The 19,661-nt window shown below is 44.3% G+C and overlaps 1 long non-coding RNA gene across 1 annotated transcript; it reads left to right on the top strand.

Annotated features, from left to right (window-relative positions):
- The first annotated feature begins 1,529 nt into the window (after positions 1-1,529).
- LOC133253708 (uncharacterized) lies at positions 1,530-15,235 on the top strand. Its single transcript, XR_009738385.1, has 2 exons — positions 1,530-8,755; positions 14,999-15,235. It is a non-coding gene; the product is annotated as an uncharacterized LOC133253708 (long non-coding RNA).
- Positions 15,236-19,661: the final 4,426 nt, after the last annotated feature.

Below are 19,661 nucleotides of genomic sequence, written 5' to 3'. Positions count from 1 at the left end.
CCTGGCAGAGCATGGGCTCTTGGACGCCCAGACTTCCGTAGCTGGGGCTCCCACGCTTTAGAGCACAGGCTCACTACTCATCGCGGCACATGGGCTTAGTAGCTCCACGACATGTGGGATCTTCCTGGATCAGGGATCGAACCTGTGTCTCCTGCATTGGCAGGCGGATTCTTTACCACTGAGCCACCAGTGAAGCCCAAGATTTGTCTTAATTATATGAATTGAAATTCTTAAAATACTTGTGTTTGTTGCTTCTGTAAGATTGTTTTTAATGTCTTACTTAAAAGTAATAGAAATTTAGTTTCTCTTATTTTCTGTTAATTTGGGAAATAGTTTATAAATGAGTGAAATTGTATGGTAGTTTGAGCATTCTTTGGCATTGCCTTTCTTTGGGATTGGAATGAAAACTAACCTTTTCCAGTCCTGTGGCCACTGCTGAGTTTTCCAAATTTGCTGGCATATTGAGTGCAGCACTTCCACACCATCATCTTTTGGGATTTTAACAGCATCATCTTTTAGGATTTAAATAACTCAGCTGGAATTCCATCATCACTAGCTAGGAATGCTTCCTAAGGCCCACTTGACTTCACACTCCAGGATGTCTGGCTCTAGGTGAGTGACTACACCTTCATGGTTATCCCAGTCATCAAGACCTTTTTTTGTGCCTGTGTATTCTTCTGTGTATTCTTGCCACCTTTTTTCAATCTCTTCTTTTCTATTAGGTCCTTGCCACCTTTTTTCAATCTCTTCTACTTCTATTAGGTCCTTGCCACTTCTGTCCTTTATTGTGCCCATCTTTGCATAAAATGTTCCCTTGGTATCTCCAATTTGTTTTGAAGAGATTCTAGTTTTTCCCATTCTATTGTTTTCTTCTGTTTCTTTGCATGGTTCACTTAAGGCTTTCTTATCTCTCCTTGCTATTCTCTGGAACTCTGCATTCAGATGGGTAAATCTTCCCTTTTTCCTTTGCCTTTGGCTTCTCTTGTTTTCTCACTATTCGTAAGGCCTTCTCAGACAACCACTTTGCCTTCTTGAATTTCTTTTCTTCGGGATGGTTTTGGTTACCACCTCCTGTACAGTGCTACAAACCTCCATCCACAGTTGTTCAGGCACTCGGTCTACCGATCTAATCCCTTGAATCTATTGTCAACTGCACTGTATAATTATAAGGGATTTGATTTAGGTCATACCTGAATGGTCCACTAGTTTTCCCTACTTTCTTCAATTTAAGCCTGAGTTTTGCAATAAGGAGCTCGTACTGAGCCACAGTCAGCTCCGGGTCTTGTTTTTGCAGACTGTATAGAACTTCATCTTCAGCTGCAAAGAAAAGAACCAGTCTGATTTCGGTGTTGACCGTCTGGTGATGTCCACGTGAAGATTCATCTCTTGCACTGTTGGAAGAAGGTGCTTGCTATGACCAGCGTGTTCTCTTGGCAAAACTTTGTTAACCTCTGTCCTGCAAAGCCAAACTTGCCTGTTATTCCAGGTATCTCTTCACTTCCGACTTTTTTTTTTTTTTTTTTTTTTGCATTCCAGTTCCCTGTGATGAAAAGGCCATCTTTTTTGGTGTTAATTCTAGAAGTTCTTGTAGGTCTTCATAGAACTGTTCAACTTCAGCTTCTTCAGTATTAGTGGCTGGGACATAGACTGAAAAGGGCAGGAGGAGAAGGGGGCGACAGAGAATGAGATGGCTGTATGGCAGCATCACTGACTCAATGGACATGAGTTTGAGCAAATCCGGGAGATAGTTGTGGGGAAAAAGTCTAGACAACGTGACATCAGTCAGGCTCTCCCTACTCCCTCACCCCCTCTTACCTTGTGTTCAGTAAACAACAATATTGCTGACCTTGCATGGTTATGCAACAGCTATAGCACTGCGCCTGTGTGCCCGCTTGGCCATGGGCTACTTTTGCTCTGTCTTAGTGTATCTGTAATACCTGAGGACTCCCAGCAGCTGCTGCCTGGAGAGAATAAACACGTCTGCAGTCCCCAGGGCTCTTCGAGTCTTCTTCCAGCTTCCCTGGTCGTGCCTTATCTACCCCAGGTTCAGTGAACCGTGCGAGCAACAAGACAATAGTGAAGGACAAGGAAGCAGAAGCAGCCAGGTGGGGTCTTCATCCCTTTTCCACAGGACTGTGGATGGATCACTGACAGTGGGGAATTGTAATATGGAAGAACCTGTGTATTCTATCACTTAGCATTTAGTATACAAAAGAGGTCTTGGCCAGAAAGAGTAATTGGACATTTTGGCATGTATGAGAAACTATATTTCAGAGTGAGGTCTATCAGAAAGTTAATCAGCTCATTCCCGACTGTCAGTTGTACCCAGGGCTCCTATGGGGAAATTAGAATTGGGTACCTCAAATCCAAGGGGGCCTCTGGGCCTGTTCATTCATCAGTCTTCCTCTCGTTCTTCCCTGTGAGAGGCTCTTGGCTTTCTCCTTTTGTTTCTTCTTAAGTTTTAGCCTAGAGCAATCTTTTTTCTGATGACTTTCCTCCCCTCCCCAATGGTGACTAACTTGTCTTTTGGGTTACTTGCTTCTGAGAAGTCAATGATGCTTCCAGAAAAGTGTCTTTTGGTTTAGCATGTTTATTCTGTTGCTGTTCCCTCTTGAAAGCAACATCTTAAAAGCAACATCTACCAACTGATAAAGTGTTCATTCCAAATGCACCATCTAATTGTTGCAACTTTGTACTGATAATCTGAGATTATCAAATTTACCCCCCTGCCAAAGGTCAAATTTACCATTGTAGTATGTTCAGGGGCCTTGGGATCTGCACTCATATGTCTGTAGGCCTGATAAATCCAGAGGGGACTTCATTTTTTTTTTTTTTTTTAATTTTCTGTGTTGCTTGGATTTTTTTCAAACACTTTCTTTGGTTCCCCTTTTCAAAGCTCTGCCAAGATGTTCTAACAAGTAGAACTCTAATAAGGGACTTCTTCCCTCCTTGGGGCCCCAATTTGGTTCAGCTATGTGTACTTCCAAGTGGGCTTCAGATGTAGAGCATCCTCTCTATAAGGAGGTTGCAACTTTTCCAATTTAAAAAGCCTAAGAAACCCAGCCCACTGGCTGTTTACATTTAGGACCCCTACAAGGTAACAGTGTAATGGAAACTGTCCACCTTGGGAGTGGCTCTGACCCAAATTGGGCGCCCTGTCGGGTTGGGTCTCAGATGGCAATGCCAGATCAGGTCCCTGTGCCCCAGAAACTAACAGGCTTTTCTTCTTGCTTCCTAGAAGAAGGTGGAGTTCTGAGCCCCAGTGTCAGGAATAGGGCTTGGATAGGAAGGGGAAGTGGTGGAAGGGGTGTATATAGTGGCATGGCGGCCAGGGAAGCTGAGGCATCCAGATCTCTGGAGGAGTTAAGGTCTGAAACAACGTATCCTCACTGTCTTATTTCTCTTGAAGTAATAGCACAAATGCTTGTATGTAAAGGATTTCATCATTCTTTCCCGCCTCTTTGCAGAATAGCTACAGAGCCATTCAAAAGCCACCATAAAACTGTAAGTAGCCATTGACAATCTCAAGCAGAGTACATCATGAGAAACGCTGGGCTGGAAGAAACACAAGCTGGAATCAAGATTGCCGGGAGAAATACCAATAACCTCAGATATGCAGATGACACCACCCTTATGGCAGAAAGTGAAGAACTAAAAAGCCTCTTGATGAAAGTGAAAGAGGAGAGTGAAAAAGTTGGCTTAAAGCTCAACATTCAGAAAACGAAGATCATGGCATCTGGTCCCATCACTTGATGGGAAGTAGATGGGGAAACAGTGGAAACGGTGTCAGACTTTATTTTTTGGGCTCCAAAATCACTGCAGATGGTGACTGCAGCCATGAAATCAAAAGATGCTTACTCCTTGGAAGGAAAGTTATGACCAACCTAGATAGCCTATTGAAAAGCAGAGACATTACTTTGCCAACAAAGGTCTGTCTAGTCAAGGCTATGGTTTTTCCAGTGGTCATGTATGGATATGAGAGTTGGACTGTGAAGAAAACTGAGCACCGAAGAATTGATGCTTTTGAACTGTGATGTTGGAGAATGCTGGTGCCAGCCGGCAAAGTCGATCAGGTCCCAAGAACGTGCACGGCAGGGCTAAGAAAGAAACTAAAGCAAGAGACTACAACAAAGATGGGGTCGAGAGGTTCAGACACGTCTCCACGAAGGGACGCAGTCTGACACCAACTTTATTCAGCATCTCATATTTATACAGAAGAGCGTGAGAAAGACAAGACAGTTGACTTTTTTCTTGGTTGGCCTATACATCTTACAAACAGTCATAAGAAATCTTGAGAGCATGGGAATGGCTCCCTGTTATTATTTCTTAAACCAGATAACATTTCCCTGTGCGTGAGAAGTTTGCACAAAACTCCAGGTGCCTGCAGTAAATAAGCGCCTAATCTCTGGGGTGGCGGGACAGAGAGCTATGTTTGCAAGCAAACCCTCAAGGACTGAGGCAGCTCCCAGAGCTGTGTCCTTCGGACAAAGGACCCCATTCTCACGGGCAGCTCCCCGCAGGAGAAGACTCTTGAGAGTCCCTTGGACTGCAAGGAGATCCAACCAGTCCATCCTAAAGGAGATCAGCCCTGGGATTTCTTTGGAAGGACTGATGCTGAGGCTGAAACTCCAATACTTTGGCCACCTCATGCGAAGTGTTGACTTATTGGAAAAAACCCTGATGCTTGGAGGGATTAGGGGCAGGAGGAGAATGGGGACGACAGAGGATGAGACGGCTGGATGGCATCACTGAATCAATGTGCATGAGTTTGAGTGAACTCCGGGAGCTGGTGATGGACAGGGAGGCCTGGCGTGCTGTGATTCATGGGATCACAGAGAGTCGGACACGAATGAGCAACTGAACTGAACTGAACTGCACTGAACCATTAAAAGGGTGCCTCTTTGCCCTGGAATCAACCCACCAGGCTGAATTCTGGGATGGGGCTTTTGGTAATTTTAGGAGTCAAGGGGGATCTTTCCTTTCTCCCTTGGGAAAAGAAACAGACAAGGACAGTTGTTTTTTTTTTTTTTTCCATGTTTCTTTCCTCCATTTGACGTCAGTAGAAGTTTTTAACATCATCAAATTGACTTGGCTGTAAATGGAGAAAGGGCACAAAACAAAATGAAACAAAATCCCCAAAGGAGAAACTGAAAACCCTAAATAAACCCTCAAGTTGTTTCTTGGGAGTTTTATATATGCCAATGACGCAGGAGACCACAAAAAACATAATTCACACAGCAAGGCTGACAGTATATGGTGCAGGGGCTCCCAAGATAACCCAACCTAAACCCTTATCACTCATGAGTTCATAGCTGTAATCAGATCACTTATCCAAAATGGGCCTAGAGGACTTTCTTCAGGGATTGTGAAACATTCTGCATTTTTTAAAGACAGAAATATAAGATGAACAAAACAAAAATGGCACACACAAATGCTAGCATCCAAAGAAATAAACAAACTGGTATATAAATTGGGTAAAAGTCCAGCAACTATTTCCTCTCTGTAACAGTTTACCTTGCTGAAATCAGGGGGAAATAAGTGGCTTATTCTGGACAGAAAAAACCCAAACAGAGAGGAAACAAAATTTTGGCCTTATTCATGGGAGCAACTTACCCTACTGTGTGGAACTCATCAGCTCCCAGACTGCCAAGTGCTGGAACAGGGGAATTTTGAAGGGAAGATCCATAGGACAAGTGGTCCTGGCAGTTGCTGGGGCCTTACTCAAAAATTCCCCAACCGGGGCCGGCTGGCCCTGAACACCAAGGCTTCTGGCTGGCTTCACCAACATTTGTTACCAAGTTCAGGCCAGTACTGCTTGCTGCAGGACAGGCCCATATCAAGAGATGAATTGTCAGGGCAAGGAATGGCAACTTTATTCTGAAAGCCAGCAGACTCAAGATGGTGGACTCATGTCCCTAAGAATCTTCTTGTGTAAATTAAAATTCATGCTTCTTTTACACTAAAAGGGGAGGGCATAAATTCAAACATTTCCTGTTTCTAGTCAGCCTCTGGATATGATGTATTTACTTCTTCTTTCCTGTAGTCATTCACAGATAGGCCTGGTCAGGATGTTTCCTGTGAGCTAAACAAAGCTTAATGCTGATTAGTGTTAGTTCTAGAAGGTCTTGTAGATCTTCATAGAATTGTTCAACCTCAGCTTCTTTGTCATTAGTAGTTGGGGCATAGACTTGGATTACTGTGATGTTGAATGGTTTGTCTTGGAAACAAACCGAGATCATTCTGTTGTTTTTGAGGCTGTACCCAAGTACTGCATTTCAAACTCTTTTGTTGACTATGAAGGCTGCTCCATTTCTTCTAAGGGATTCTTGCCCACAGTAGTAGATATAATGGTTGTTTGAATTAAATTCTCCTATTCTGGTCTATTTTAGTTCACTGATTCCTAAAATGTCAATGTTTACTCTTGTCTGACCCCGTCAATTTACCTTGATTCATAGACCTAACATTCCAGGTTCCTATACAATATTGTTCTGTACAGCATCAGACTTTCACCACCAGACACATCCACAACTGAGCGAATTTTCTGCTTTAGCCCCACCTCATCATTCTTTATGGAGCTGTTTCTCTGCTCTTCCTCAGTAACATATTGGAACACCTACTGACCTGGGGGCTCATCTTCCAGTGTCACATCTTTTTGCCTTTTCATTTTGTTTGTGGGGTTCTCAAGGCAAGAATACTGAACTGGTTTGCCATTTCCTTCTCCAGTGGACCGCGTTTTTCAGGCCCTAATCAGCAGGGACATACCCTATCTTCCACATAGATAGGAGACATGCCCAGTGCCTTGGTTGTTCCACTGCTGGTCCTCACTGAGCCTGTAAACCTTCACCTGTCAAAGTGCCACCCAGGCCCTGAGCAAAGGCCCTGCTGGAGTCCCCAGGAAAGGGGTCTGGGGAAGACTGGAGCCAAGGTTGGAAGACCCCCTGGAGCGGAGGGCTCCCTGGCCTCACTGCTGCTACTGGCCACCCTGGGGCTGATCTGCCACCCCCATGGCCCACCTTTCCTCTCCTTTGGCTCCTAGGCATTATTGTCCAGGCCCAGCAAGCCCTGCCACCCTGAGGTGGACATGCAGTGCTTCTCGGCCTCCTGCCCCATGGCACTAGCAACTTGGGGTGCCGGACATTATCCTGCTCCCACCTCTGCCTCTACCATGATACTAGCAAAGCCTCTTTTCTTGCCACTGCTGCCTCTGTGTGGATCACAACAAACTATGGAAAATTCTTAAAGAAATGGGAAAACCACATTATCTTACCTGTCTCCTGAGAAACCTGTATGCAGGTCAGGAAGCAACAGTTAGAACAGAACATGGAACAACAGACTGGTTCCAGATTGGGAGTACATCAAGGCTGTATAGTGTCACCCTGTTTCTTTAACTTCTATGCAGAATACATCATGCCAAATGCCAGGCTGGATGAATCACAAACTGGAATCAAGATTGCCGGGAGAAGTATCGACAACCTCAGATATGCAGATGACACCACCCTTATGGTAGAGAGCGAAGAGGACCTAAAGAGACTCTTGATGAAAGTGAAAAAGGAGAGCGAAAAAGTTGGCTTAAAACTCAACATTCAAAAAACGGAAGATCGTGGCATTTGGTCCCATCACTTCATGGCAAATAGATGGGGAAAAAGTAGAAACAGTGTCAAATTTTATTTTCTTGGTCTCCAAAATCACTGAGAATAGTGACTGCAGCCACAAAACTAAAAGACACTTGCTCCTTGGAAGAAAAGCTATGATAAACATACACAGCACATTAAGAAGCTGAGATATAACTTCGCTGACAAAGGTCCATCTAGTCAAAGCTATGGTTTTTCCAGTAGTCATGTATGGATGTGAGAGTTGGACCATAAAGAAAGCTGAGCAACAAAGAATTGATGCTTTTGAACTGTGGTGCTGGAGAAGACTATTGAGAGTCCTTTGGAGAGCAAGGAGATCAAACCTGTCAATCCTAAAGGAGATCAGCCCTGGGATTTCTTTGGAAGGAGTGATATTGAAGCTGAAGGTCCAATACTTTGACCACCTGATGTAAAGAGCCTGATGAAAAACCCCTGATGATGGGGAAGATTGAGGGCAGGAGAAGAAGAGGGCAACAGAAGATGGGTTGGTTGGATAGCATCGCCGACTCAATGGACATGAGTTTGAGCAAACTCAGGGAGATAGTGAAGGACAGGGAAGCCTGGCGTGCTGCAGTTCACGGTGTCACAAAGAGTCAGACATGACTGAGCGACTGAACGACAACATCAAATGCTGACCTGGGAGCAGGGTTCCCAGAGATGGGCCATTATGTGTAATTTTAGCATACAGGCAACATACCTTTAGTGATTAACTTGTAATAGAATACAAAGGTTCTTCTTTATAACACTTTTTATTGAATACCCAACAGATATTTCTAGACATATGTATTAATCCAGATCATCCAAGAAGTAGGTGAGAATATGGGATTAAACATAAAATGATTTGAATAAAGGAAGTGCTATTAAAGAGTCAACTCATTGCCAAAGACCCACTGGGAACGATTAAAGGCAAAAGCAGTAGGGGGCAGTGGAGGATGAGATGGTTAGATACCATCACTGACTCAATGGACATGAATTTGAGCAAACTCTGTGAGATAGTGGAGGACAGAGGAGCCTAGAGTGTTGTAGTCTGTGAGGTCACACGAGTCAGATGCAACTTAGCAACTGAACAATGAAAGAAATTGGGAAGGAGCCAGGAAAGGCTGGGAGATCCATCAGACTGCAGTGTAAGTCTGACCCCAGTGAAGGAGAAAGTGAAGTAAAGTTGGGTGATAGCATCCCAATTGCCATGTAGTCTAAGAAAGGTCAGCAGGACAAGTGGGGAGTCCTTGAGTCAAAGCTGACTAGAGAGGTGTGAATTCATAGCACAGATGCAGTGATGGAATTCCGAGTGCAGTTACTGGGGCCCCTGGTCTAGGCTCCCTGTAGATGCAATTCTTCCAGCCCCATTCTCTATGGCCGCTATGACATGCTTAAGAGTTTGGGGCTTTATTTTAGACTTGAGGTCAGTGTAACATTTCTGCTTATATGATTGCCATTGCTTCAAACTTCTTGATGGATTACATTGTTAGGAATGCTGACTCACAGTCCTTGAATAATTTTCTCTACCTAATCTCAGTTATTTATAATTTAGTGCGTGATATGAAATCTGGTCCACCAGGATCCATAAGATGTGGTCAGAAGCATACACGTGAATCATAATAACAATTCTGCCAGTAATACCTAAGCTATAAAAGCTTTAACTAAATTGTTAATGTTAATTGGTACCAATAAAATATATTCATCTTATTAAACCAACTAGCATAATTACCTGACAAGGGAGTCTTCCATGGTCACATAGGTTATGAATGATTCATTGAAAATCTTGAAAGCAGTTCTATATATGTCATATTTTACAGAAAACTTTGAAATTGTGTAGAAGTGTTGCTTTGAATTAATTTTTTACATGAAAGAAGGTCAGAAGACTACAAAGAGGCAATTTAGGCAAAATGGCTCCATGAACATAATACAGAAATGTCAGATTCCAACTTCATAAATAGAACTTTTTAGCCTGAGAAACATTTTTTTTTTTCCCTCACAATTTGGATACCTGTCCACCAATAGTCCTGGTGTGCAAAAGCCAGATGTTTTATTTTGGAAACACAAAGTGTTAAATGACTTTAATGCACTGAATATTGTGATACCAGTTCTCAGATGACAGCTTATCTATAAAATGAACATTCATTTCAGGCAAGACTTTAAAAGAAGCTACCCTCTGGGTTACCATATTCATAATTCTTGGTACTTGAGAGGAAAGTTAAGAAAGATACAATTTTCCTTGAATTTTGAGAAGAAAATGTTATTTTCTTATTCCATGTTATTCAAATTACCTAGGAGTTAGTCAACAAATATATTCATTAGTTGAAAGTGAAAGTGAAGTCACTCAGTTGTGTCCAACTCTTTGTGACCCCGTGGACTGTAGCCCACCAGGCTTCTCCATCCATGGGATTCTCTAGGCAAGAATACTGGAGTGGGTTACCATTTCCTTCTCCAACAAATATATTCATTAGAGACCTCTAATTAAGTAAAGTTTCTTTTCATTTAGAAGAAAGGTTAAGATGGCTTATATTACAAATGAAATTTTATTTGGGAACATTTAGTATGACTCAGGCTTTTGGCATAGTAAAGTAATGCTCAAAATTCTCCAAGCCAGGCTTCAGCAATATGTGAACCGTGAACTTCCAGATGTTCAAGCTGGTTTTAGAAAAGGCAGAGGAGCCAGAGACCAAATTGCCAACATCTGCTAGATCATTGAAAAAGCAAGAGAGTTCCAGAAAAACAACTATTTCAGCTTTATTGACTATGCCAAAGCCTTTGAATGTGTGGATCACAATAAACTGTGGAAAATTCTGAAAGAGATGGGAATACCAGACCACCTGACCTGCCCCTTGAGAAATTCGTATGCAGTTCAGGAAGCAACAGTTAGAACAGGACATGGAACAACAGACTGGTTCCAAATAGGAAAAGGAGTACGTCAAGGCTGTATATTGTCACCCTGCTTATTTAACTTATATGCAGAGTACATCATGAGAAACGCTGGGCTAGAAGAAACACAAGCTGGAATCAAGATTGCCGGGAGAAATATCAGTCACCTCAGATACGCAGATGACACCACCCTTATGGCAGAAAGTCATGAGGAACTAAAAAGCCTCTTGATGAAGGTGAAAGAGGAGAGTGAAAAGTTGGCTTAAAGCTCAACATTCAGAAAATGAAGATCATGGCATCTGGTCCCATCACTTCATGGGAAATAGATGGGGAAACAGTGGAAACAGTGTCAGACTTTATTTTTTGGGGCTCCAAAATCACTGCAGATGGTGATTGCAGCCATGAAATTAAAAGACGCTTACTCCTTGGAAAGAAAGTTATGACCAACTTAGATAGCATATTGAAAAGCAGAGACATTACTTTGCCAACAAAGGTCCGTCTAGCCAAGGCTATGGTTTTTCCAGTGGTCATGTATGGATGTGAGAGTTGGACTGTGAAGAAAGCTGAGCGCCGAAGAATTGATGCTTTTGAACTGTGGTATTGGAGAAGACTCTTGAGTGTCCCTTGGACTGCAAGGAGATCCAACCAGTCCATTCTGAAGGAGATCAGCCCTGGGATTTCTTTGGAAGGAATGATGCTAAAGCTGAAACTCCAGTACTTTGGCCACCTCATGGGAAGAGCTGACTCATTGGAAAAGACCCTGATGCTGGGAGGGACTGGGGGCAGGAGGAGAAGGGGACGACAGAGGATGAGATGGCTGGATGGCATCACTGACTCGATGGACGTGAGTCTGAGTGAACTCCGGGAGCTGGTAATGGACAGGGAGGCCTGGCGTGCTGCGATTCATGGGGTAGCAAAGAGTCGGACTTGACTGAGCGACTGAACTGAACTGAATACTATTGTAATTACAAATATAGATTTAAAATTTTGTCACTGCATGGTTACTAAGGAGCATCTGCTGCTGCTGCTAACTAAGTTGCTTCAGTCGTGTCCGACTCTGTGCAACCCCATAGACAGCAGCCCAGCAGGCTCCCCGGTCCCTGGGATTCTCCAGGGAAGAACACTGGAGTGGGTTGCCATTTCCTTCTCCAATGCGTGAAAGTGAAAAGTGAAAGTGAAGTCGCTGAGTCTTGTCCGACTCTTATCGACCTCATGGACTGCGGCCCACCCAGCTCCTCTGTCCATGGGATTTTCCAGGCAAGAGTGCTGGAGTGGGGTGCCATTGCCTTCTAGACGATGTCAAAAGATATAAGGTTATTTCATCTGCTCATTTCCTATTTATTTCTCCCTTTTTGTCTTACTGTTTTACCTAATGTCTGTATTTCTTTCAAAAATCTAAGAAATGCCATTTTTTTACTCATTTGATAGAAATTGTTGAAATATTGCTTAAAGAAGTAGAAATCTCATTTTAAATGTATGTTAGTCATTCTCCTCACTTTTTGATCTTTATAAAATAAAGATCAAATTTTTTATCTTTAAACTCTATTTATTTTTAACTCTATTTTACGTTTTCTGAGACTTATTGGAGCTTCCCTGGTAGCTCAGCAGTCAAGAATCTGCCTGCCAATACAGGAGACACAGGAGATACAAGTTTGATCCCTGGGTTGGTAAGATCCCTTGGAGAAGGAAATGGCTACCCTCTCTGGTATTCTTGCCTGAGAAATTCCATGGACAGAGGAGCCTGGTGGGCTATAGTTCATGGAGTCACAAAAGAGTCAAACACAATAGAGTAACTAACACACACACATAATGAGGGAGATCATACAGTATTTTTTTTTTTCTGGTTTATTTCATTTAGCATAATGTCCTCCAGGTTCATCCATGTTGTCAAAAATAGCAGGACTTCCTTCTTTTGGGTGGCTGATTAATACCCTCTTGCATATATGTACCATATTAACTTTATCCATTCATTTGTTGCTGGGCAGTTAGGTGGCTTCCATGTCTTGGCTATTGTGAATAATACTTCAGTTTTAAGCCCCTGGAGTAGGAAGTGTCAACCCACTCCACTATTCTTGCCTGGGAAATCCCATGGACAGAGGAACCTGGTGGGCTATATAGTCCATGGGGTCACAAAGAGTTGGACACAACTGAGCAAGTGAGCACTGCAATTAACATGGAGGTGCAGATGTCTCTTTGGGGTAATAATTTAATTTCCTTTGTATATATACCCCAAAGAGGGATTTCTGGATCATATCGCGGTTCTGTCTTTAATTTTTTGAGGAAGCTCCATACTGCTAAATTCTATTTTAAAGATGCAGTCATCTCCTCAATAATAACATTTGTGCCATCAACATGCTTTCACAGTCCATTGTATACCAGTTGTATAATGTGTTTATATAACATGCATATATATGTGTGAGTAGAGGCCTTGTGAGTTATAAACATCCAAATGTTTGTGAAATAAATTCCATATATTGTATACACATCCAAATGTTTGTGAAATAAACTCCATATATTGTATACAAGTGTATACATGGATATCACATTTTTCTTTAACAAATAAGGAGCCTGAGTGCTGTCTAGTATCTTTTTTTCCTACAGTACTACATGTTTTCCCTACATAAAATGATAATTTTGTAATATTTCTAAAATTTATTCATGTTTTATACAAGGTATAATTCATTCATTTTCACTGCTATATAGTATTTCTTGTGTGAACATCACAACTGAACCATTCTGTTTATCAGTAGACGTAGTGGATATTTCCAGCCTTTTGCTATTATTCAGTTCAGTTCAGTTCAGTCGCTCAGTCAAGTCCAACTCTTTGCAACCCCATGAATCGCAGCATGCCAGGCCTCCCTGTCCATCACCAACTCCCAGAGTTCACTCAAACTCATGTGCATTGAGTCGGTGATGCCATCCAGCCATCTCATCCTTTGTCGACCCCTTCTCCTCCTGCCCCCAGTCCCTCCCAGCATCAGGGTCTTTTCCAATGAGTCAACTCTTCGCATGAGGTGGCCAAAGTATTGGAGTTTCAGCTTTAGCATCAGTTCTTCCAATGAACACCCAGGACTGATCTCCTTCAGAATGGACTGGTTGGATCTCCTTGCAGTCCAAGGGACTCAAGAGTCTTCTCCCAACACCACAGTTCAAAAGTATCAGTTCTTTGGTGCTCAGCTTTCTTCACAGTCCAACTCTCACATCCATACACGACCACTGGAAAAACCATAGCCTTGGCTAGATGGACCTTTGTTGGCAAAGTAATGTCTCTGCTTTTCAATATGCTGTCTAGGTTGGTCATAACTTTCCTTCCAAGGAGTAAGCATCTTTTGATTTCATGGCTGAAATCACCATCTGCAGTGATTTTGGAGCCCCCAAAAATAAAGTCTGACACTGTTTCCACTGTTTCCCCATCTATTTCCCATGAAGTGATGGGACCAGATGCCATGATCTTCATTTTCTGAATGTTGAGCTTTAAGCCAACTTTTTCACTCTCCACTTTCACTTTCATCAAGAGGCTTTTTAGTTCCTCTTCACTTTCTGCCATAAGGGTGGTGTCATCTGCATATCTGAGGTGATTGATATTTCTCCCAGTAATCTTGATTCCAGCTTGTGCTTCTTCCAGCCCAGCGTTTCTCATGATGTACTCTGCATACAAGTCAAATAAGCAGGGTGACAATATACAGCCTTGATGTACTCCTTTTCCTATTTGGAGCCAGTCTGTTGTGCCATGTCCTGTTCTAACTGTTGCTTCCTGACTAGCATATAGGTTTCTCAAGAGGCAGGTCAGGTGGTCTGGTATTCCCATCTCTTTCAGAATTTTCCAGTTTATTGTGATCCACACAGTCAAAGGCTTTGCTATTATTAACAACCTGCTATAATGGACATCGTTTCTTGCGTTTGCTTTTGTCCCTTGACAATCCATCCCCCTCACTATTGCCGGTGATGAGCGTGTGAATCTATATGTTCAATAAACTCAATTCTGATGATGTCACTCTTGCTTGAAAACACTTCAACTAGGTAGCTTAGCAGAACCTCCTAGGATAACATTCCATATGACCTGGAATGATCTTGAGATAACCCCAGTAACTGAAGCAATTCATTTTAAGGATACATACCCAAAGGGCAGTGTTGCTCAGGAGGATGGATACTCCTGTTTCATTTTGATATCAGAACCTGCCCTGCCTTTTCCTTCTCTATATCTGCACTAGGGCTTCCCACATGGTGCTAGTGGTAAAGAATTCACCTGAAAATGCAGGAGACATAAAAGACATGGTTTCGATTTCTGGGTTGGGAAGATCTCCTGGCGGAGGGCATGGCAACCCACTCCAGTGTTCTTGCCTGGAGAATCCCATGACGAGAGGAGCCGGGTGGGCTACAGTCCATGGGGTCTCAAAGGGTCTGCTGCAACTGAAGCAACTTAGCATGGAAGCATGCACTCTGGCATTACAGATGCCCTCAGTCTGATCAGAGGTGAAAATGAATCTCTTAACAAACTTTTCCAGGAAGAATCAGAAGGAAATCTTTTTGGAGGCTGTGCCAGAAAAAAAGCTACGATGGTGAAAAGAGCCCAGGGGAGTCAGCTGTTCCTGGTTTTCAGCATGCACTGCCATTTCTGAACCACAAAGTCACTCAACTTTCTGGATCCCTTTGCACATCTGAAAACAAGGTAGCTGTGATGTCTGAATGGCCTGCCTTCCAGACTGATGTAGAGGATCAAATAAAACCTCCACAAACACTCACTGTGTCTCGGTTACTGGGTCAGCTCCAGAAGCACAGGTGGCCCCTTGTCCTAAGAGACCTCACAGGTTAAACAGAGGTTCTCAACCAAAGCTGCACAGGGACTCACCCAGAGTGCAAGTTCAAAAAGTATGGATGTCTGAGTGCCCTGCATTCTTGCCATGCCAGACTAGACACGTTTCTTAAACTCTTAGTCTATGCCGCATGTGTAAGATGGCCATAACAGAAGCTACTTCGCAGGGCGGTTGTTAAGTATTAAGTAATTCACAACACTTGCTTAGCCCTGTGCGGGGTACAAAGGTCCCGGTGATAAACTGTTGGGAGTGAGGTGGAGAAAATCCATTAACTGCGTAGCTGGAGTTAGTGACGTTTGCTACAACCCAGAGAAGCACGCAGGGGCCCTGGGGGTCACCCCACTCCAGGGATGGCCGTCCTGGAGGGTGTGATGTCAGAGGCGACTTTTTAACTCACGGATGAGTAAGTAAGCCAGACAAGCCCTGGCAGGCCGTGGGAGGGAGTCCGTGGAATTCTCTTGGAGCCTGCGAGGAGAGGGGGGAATGAGATTAGGGGAAGCACCGGGGTCAGAATTTGAGGGGCTTTGAAACCACGCAAGGGGGTGGCCCCTCTGCCGGCCATCAGGAGCCACCCAAAGATTCTACCCTGGGAAGAAGGCGATCAGAGTCGCGTGGACCTAGGGTCGCTGCATCCCGGCGTGGATTTGCGGTGCTCCGATTCTGAGACCGGGAGGATCGGGGACCACGGCCTGGTCTCAGTTCAGTTCAGTTCAGTCGTTCAATCGTGTCCGACTCTTTGCGACCCCATGAATCTCAGCACCCCAGGCCTCCCTGTCCATCACCAGCTCCTGGAGTTCACTCAGACTCACGTCCATCGAGTCAGTGATGCCGTCTAGCCATCTCATCCTCTGTCGTCCCCTTCTCCTCCTGCCCCCAATCCCTCCCAGCATCAGAGTCTTTTCCAATGAGTCAACTCTTCGCATGAAGTGGCCAAAGTACTGGAGTTTCAGCTTAAGCCAGGCAGATGCAAAAAGGAACGGAGTAAAAGGCCTGAGAAAAATGTCGAAAAAGAGATTAAAATCTTCAGCCTTTGTCAGCATGAGGAGGGTGAAGGATGCGGACGGGGGACACGAAGGCCATCCTGACCTTTGCACCCACAAAGCAGGGCCTAGGGATGGGGGTCGCAGCTCGCGAGAAGCCCGCCCGGTGCGCCAGCCTGGACCCCGGCGTCCCCGGGAGAAGCCCGCCCAGTGCGCCGGCCTGGACCCCGGCGTCCCCGGGAGAAAAGCCTGCCCGGTGCGCCAGCCCGGGTCCCGGCATTCCCGGGGGAGCGCCCGCGCCGCCGCGCGTGGATGGAGAGCCCGGGACGCGGCCTCCGCTCCTGGACGGCTCGCGGGTAACACGATTGATGGGGAATCCGGGCGAGGGCGGCTGCCTTCGCCTTCGCCTTCGCCTTGCGTCAGTTTAGTTATTCTGGGGCAAGGCAGGGGCTTTGCGTCTATTAGCCTGGGAGAGGGCAAGTGTTTGTTAAGATTAGTTTTGGTTTGTTTTGTCGTCTGCACTTTTCTCTCTTTTGGTTGCTGTCGTTTCCTCCTTTGCTCTATTTTTCACTTTATTTAGGGATCTGAGAGCTGTTGCACAACCCCAGTTTATATTTGTGTATTTATGATTCTTCACACGGTAACTATTGACCAGAAGTGGGTTGTTTTTTTTTTTTTTTCCGGACAAGTGTTATTACCACGCTCACTCCGTGAATAGCTGACTCAGGCGATTATATTCTGATGCTGATTCCTGAGCTAAATTCCGGGGATTGTGTTTTTTTCTAGAATATCCCATAATCCCCGGGAAGTGTGGTAGGTGCGTGGCGGACTTTCAGTGTATTCCTGATAATCGGTCACGTTTTTATGCAGAGAGAAAGCGGTCTTCTCCTCTCACTTCTCCTCTTGTGACCTGGCCTGAGCAGACAAAACCTGCCTCGCCCCGCGTCCTCCCCACACACTCCCCACCCGCTCCGCCCGCCCCCCAGCATGCCCTCATCCCTTCTTACAGACCCTGCCCTGCCTCCTAACTAGCAGCTCTGTCTCATGACTCTCTAGCAACCCCTTCTTTGGAAAAACTCCTCAGGCTCGTCCTTAGTATCTATGGATAACTGTCAAAGTTTGGGCACCTGGCTTTTCAGCCTGCATTTCAGACTCTGCATGTCCATCCTTTGTGACTCACCCAAGTCTTTCCATTCTTTTCCTTCCCTTTTCTTGTGTTCTTATTGGAAACAGCATGCAGTAATGGGAAGATGTCATTTTAAATAACCCTATTAAGAAAAAGAGCAAACAGAAATAACATCAAGCATCTGGTCAGTATTTAAATTTCCAAATGTCTCCTGCTATATTTTTGTATAGTTCATTTGAATCAGGATCCAAATAAGCTCCAAATAGTTGATTACTGTATCTTAATTAAGTAATGGTAAGTTCCCCCCTTCCATCTGGACTTCATCTCAGCCCCTGGACCACTTTCTGTTGTTACTGGAGTAAATTGTTAATTTTTAAGGACCTTTTCCTAGATAGCGAAATAGACTCACTATTAATGTTCAGATTTAGAGTTGTGGAATTTCTTTCCTTTTTTTTTTTAATGCCTTTAAAGCCCAGCATTTTAGTTTGGAATTAGAAAGTGAAAAAGAGGTAAGTCTCATTCAAGGGCATCCTTGATGTACTTTATAAACATACACATGTACACACAGTGGATTTGCTGAGAGAAGCTAGTTTAAACTCTACATTGCTGGCTGACATGTGCAGCTCTTCAGGCCAGTGTGTTATTTGACTAATTTCACTTTTTCAGTCAGTAATTTTCCTTCTCTTCAATGTACACTTTTCCCTCTTATCATTTCATATTTTCTTTCTCATCCCCAAACTGGCCTTCATTCTATCATTCTTTGTAATTTTCCTCCAATGCTCTAATGCCAAAGACTGGCTGACCACTCATCAAAGATACTGTAGAAGGAGTTTGGGTGTAGGTAGAAAGCAGGCTCCGGAGAAGGCAATGGCACCCCACTCCAGTGTCTTGCCTGGAAAATCCCATGGATGGAGGAGCCTGGTAGGCTTCAGTCCATGGGGTCGATAAGAGTCGGACATGACTGAGAGACTTCACTTTCACTTTTCACTTTCTTGCATTGGAGAAGGAGATGGCAACCCACTCCAGTGTTCTTGCCTGGAGAATCCCAGGGATGGGGGAGCCTGGTGGGCTGCCGTCTATGGGGTCGCACAGAGTTGGATACGACTGAAGTGACTTAGCAGCAGCAGCAGCAGAAAGCAGGCTCAGTGTTGACTTCTATGGTCCTTGGGCTCTACAGTGCATGTAAATCAAGAAACAAAACTGATACTGCAAAAGAAGTTGAAAGGAAGAGGAGAGACCAGTCAGACCACTGTTGATGTAGAGTCAGCAGATGATGGCTTAAAAAATTAGTGCACGTGGATTCTGTCCCACTCCGTGTCTAAATCCAGAGTTCTTTTGGTAGATGTACACACTGCAGCTGGGGGCTTCCCTGGTGGTTGCTAATGGTAAAGAATCTGCCTGACATTGAAGGAAATGCAAGAGGCACAGGTTTGATCCCTGGTTGGGAAGATCCCTTGGAAGAGGAAGTGGCAACCTCATCTGGAAAATTCCAGTCAGACACAGATGAGCACACACACACTGCAGTGGTTACGTAGGCACCTACGTTACACTAACCAACGACAAGTGCTGTGCCAGACTGTTTAGCCCAGTTCAATCGCTCAGTCGTGTCTGACTCTTTTCGACCCCATGAATCGCAGCACGCCAGGCCTCCCTATCCATCACCAACTCCCGGAGCTCACTCAAACTCATGCCCATTGAGTCAGTGATGCCATCCAACCATCTCATCCTCTGTCGTCCCCTTCTCCTTCCGCCTACAATCTTTCCCAGCGTCAGTGTCTTTTCAAATGAGTCCGCTCTTCGCATCAGGTGGCTGAAGTATTGGTTTCAGCTTCAGTATCAGTCCTTCCAATGAATATTCACGACTGATCTCCTTTAGGATGGACTGGTTGGCTCTCCCTGCAGTCCAAGGAACTCTCAAGAGTCTTCTCCAACACCACAGTTCAAAAGCATCAATTCTTCGGCGCTCAGCTTTCTTTATACCCGAAAGATCCTTTATACCAGACCGAGAATATCCCAATTCAGCAATTTAATTAGGTCCAATTTAAGATCCAATTTAATTAGGCTGTCTCAGTATTTTATTAATATGTGTGTTGGACACCCACACAAAATAAACATTCTCAGTGCCAACTTCGAACCTGTTATCGTTTTATCCCAGAAGAGAAAGTGAAAGTCTCTCAGTCCTGTTGGACTCTTTGAGACCCCATGGACTGTAGCTCGCCTAGCTCCTCTGTCCATGAGATTCTCCAGG

This window comes from Bos javanicus, chromosome 9 (genome assembly GCF_032452875.1).
Source record: "Bos javanicus breed banteng chromosome 9, ARS-OSU_banteng_1.0, whole genome shotgun sequence".
In the NCBI taxonomy this organism is placed as follows: domain Eukaryota; kingdom Metazoa; phylum Chordata; class Mammalia; order Artiodactyla; family Bovidae; genus Bos; species Bos javanicus.
The sequence above is the reverse complement of the archived record's forward strand: the minus strand, read 5'-3'. Positions and strand labels throughout refer to the sequence as shown.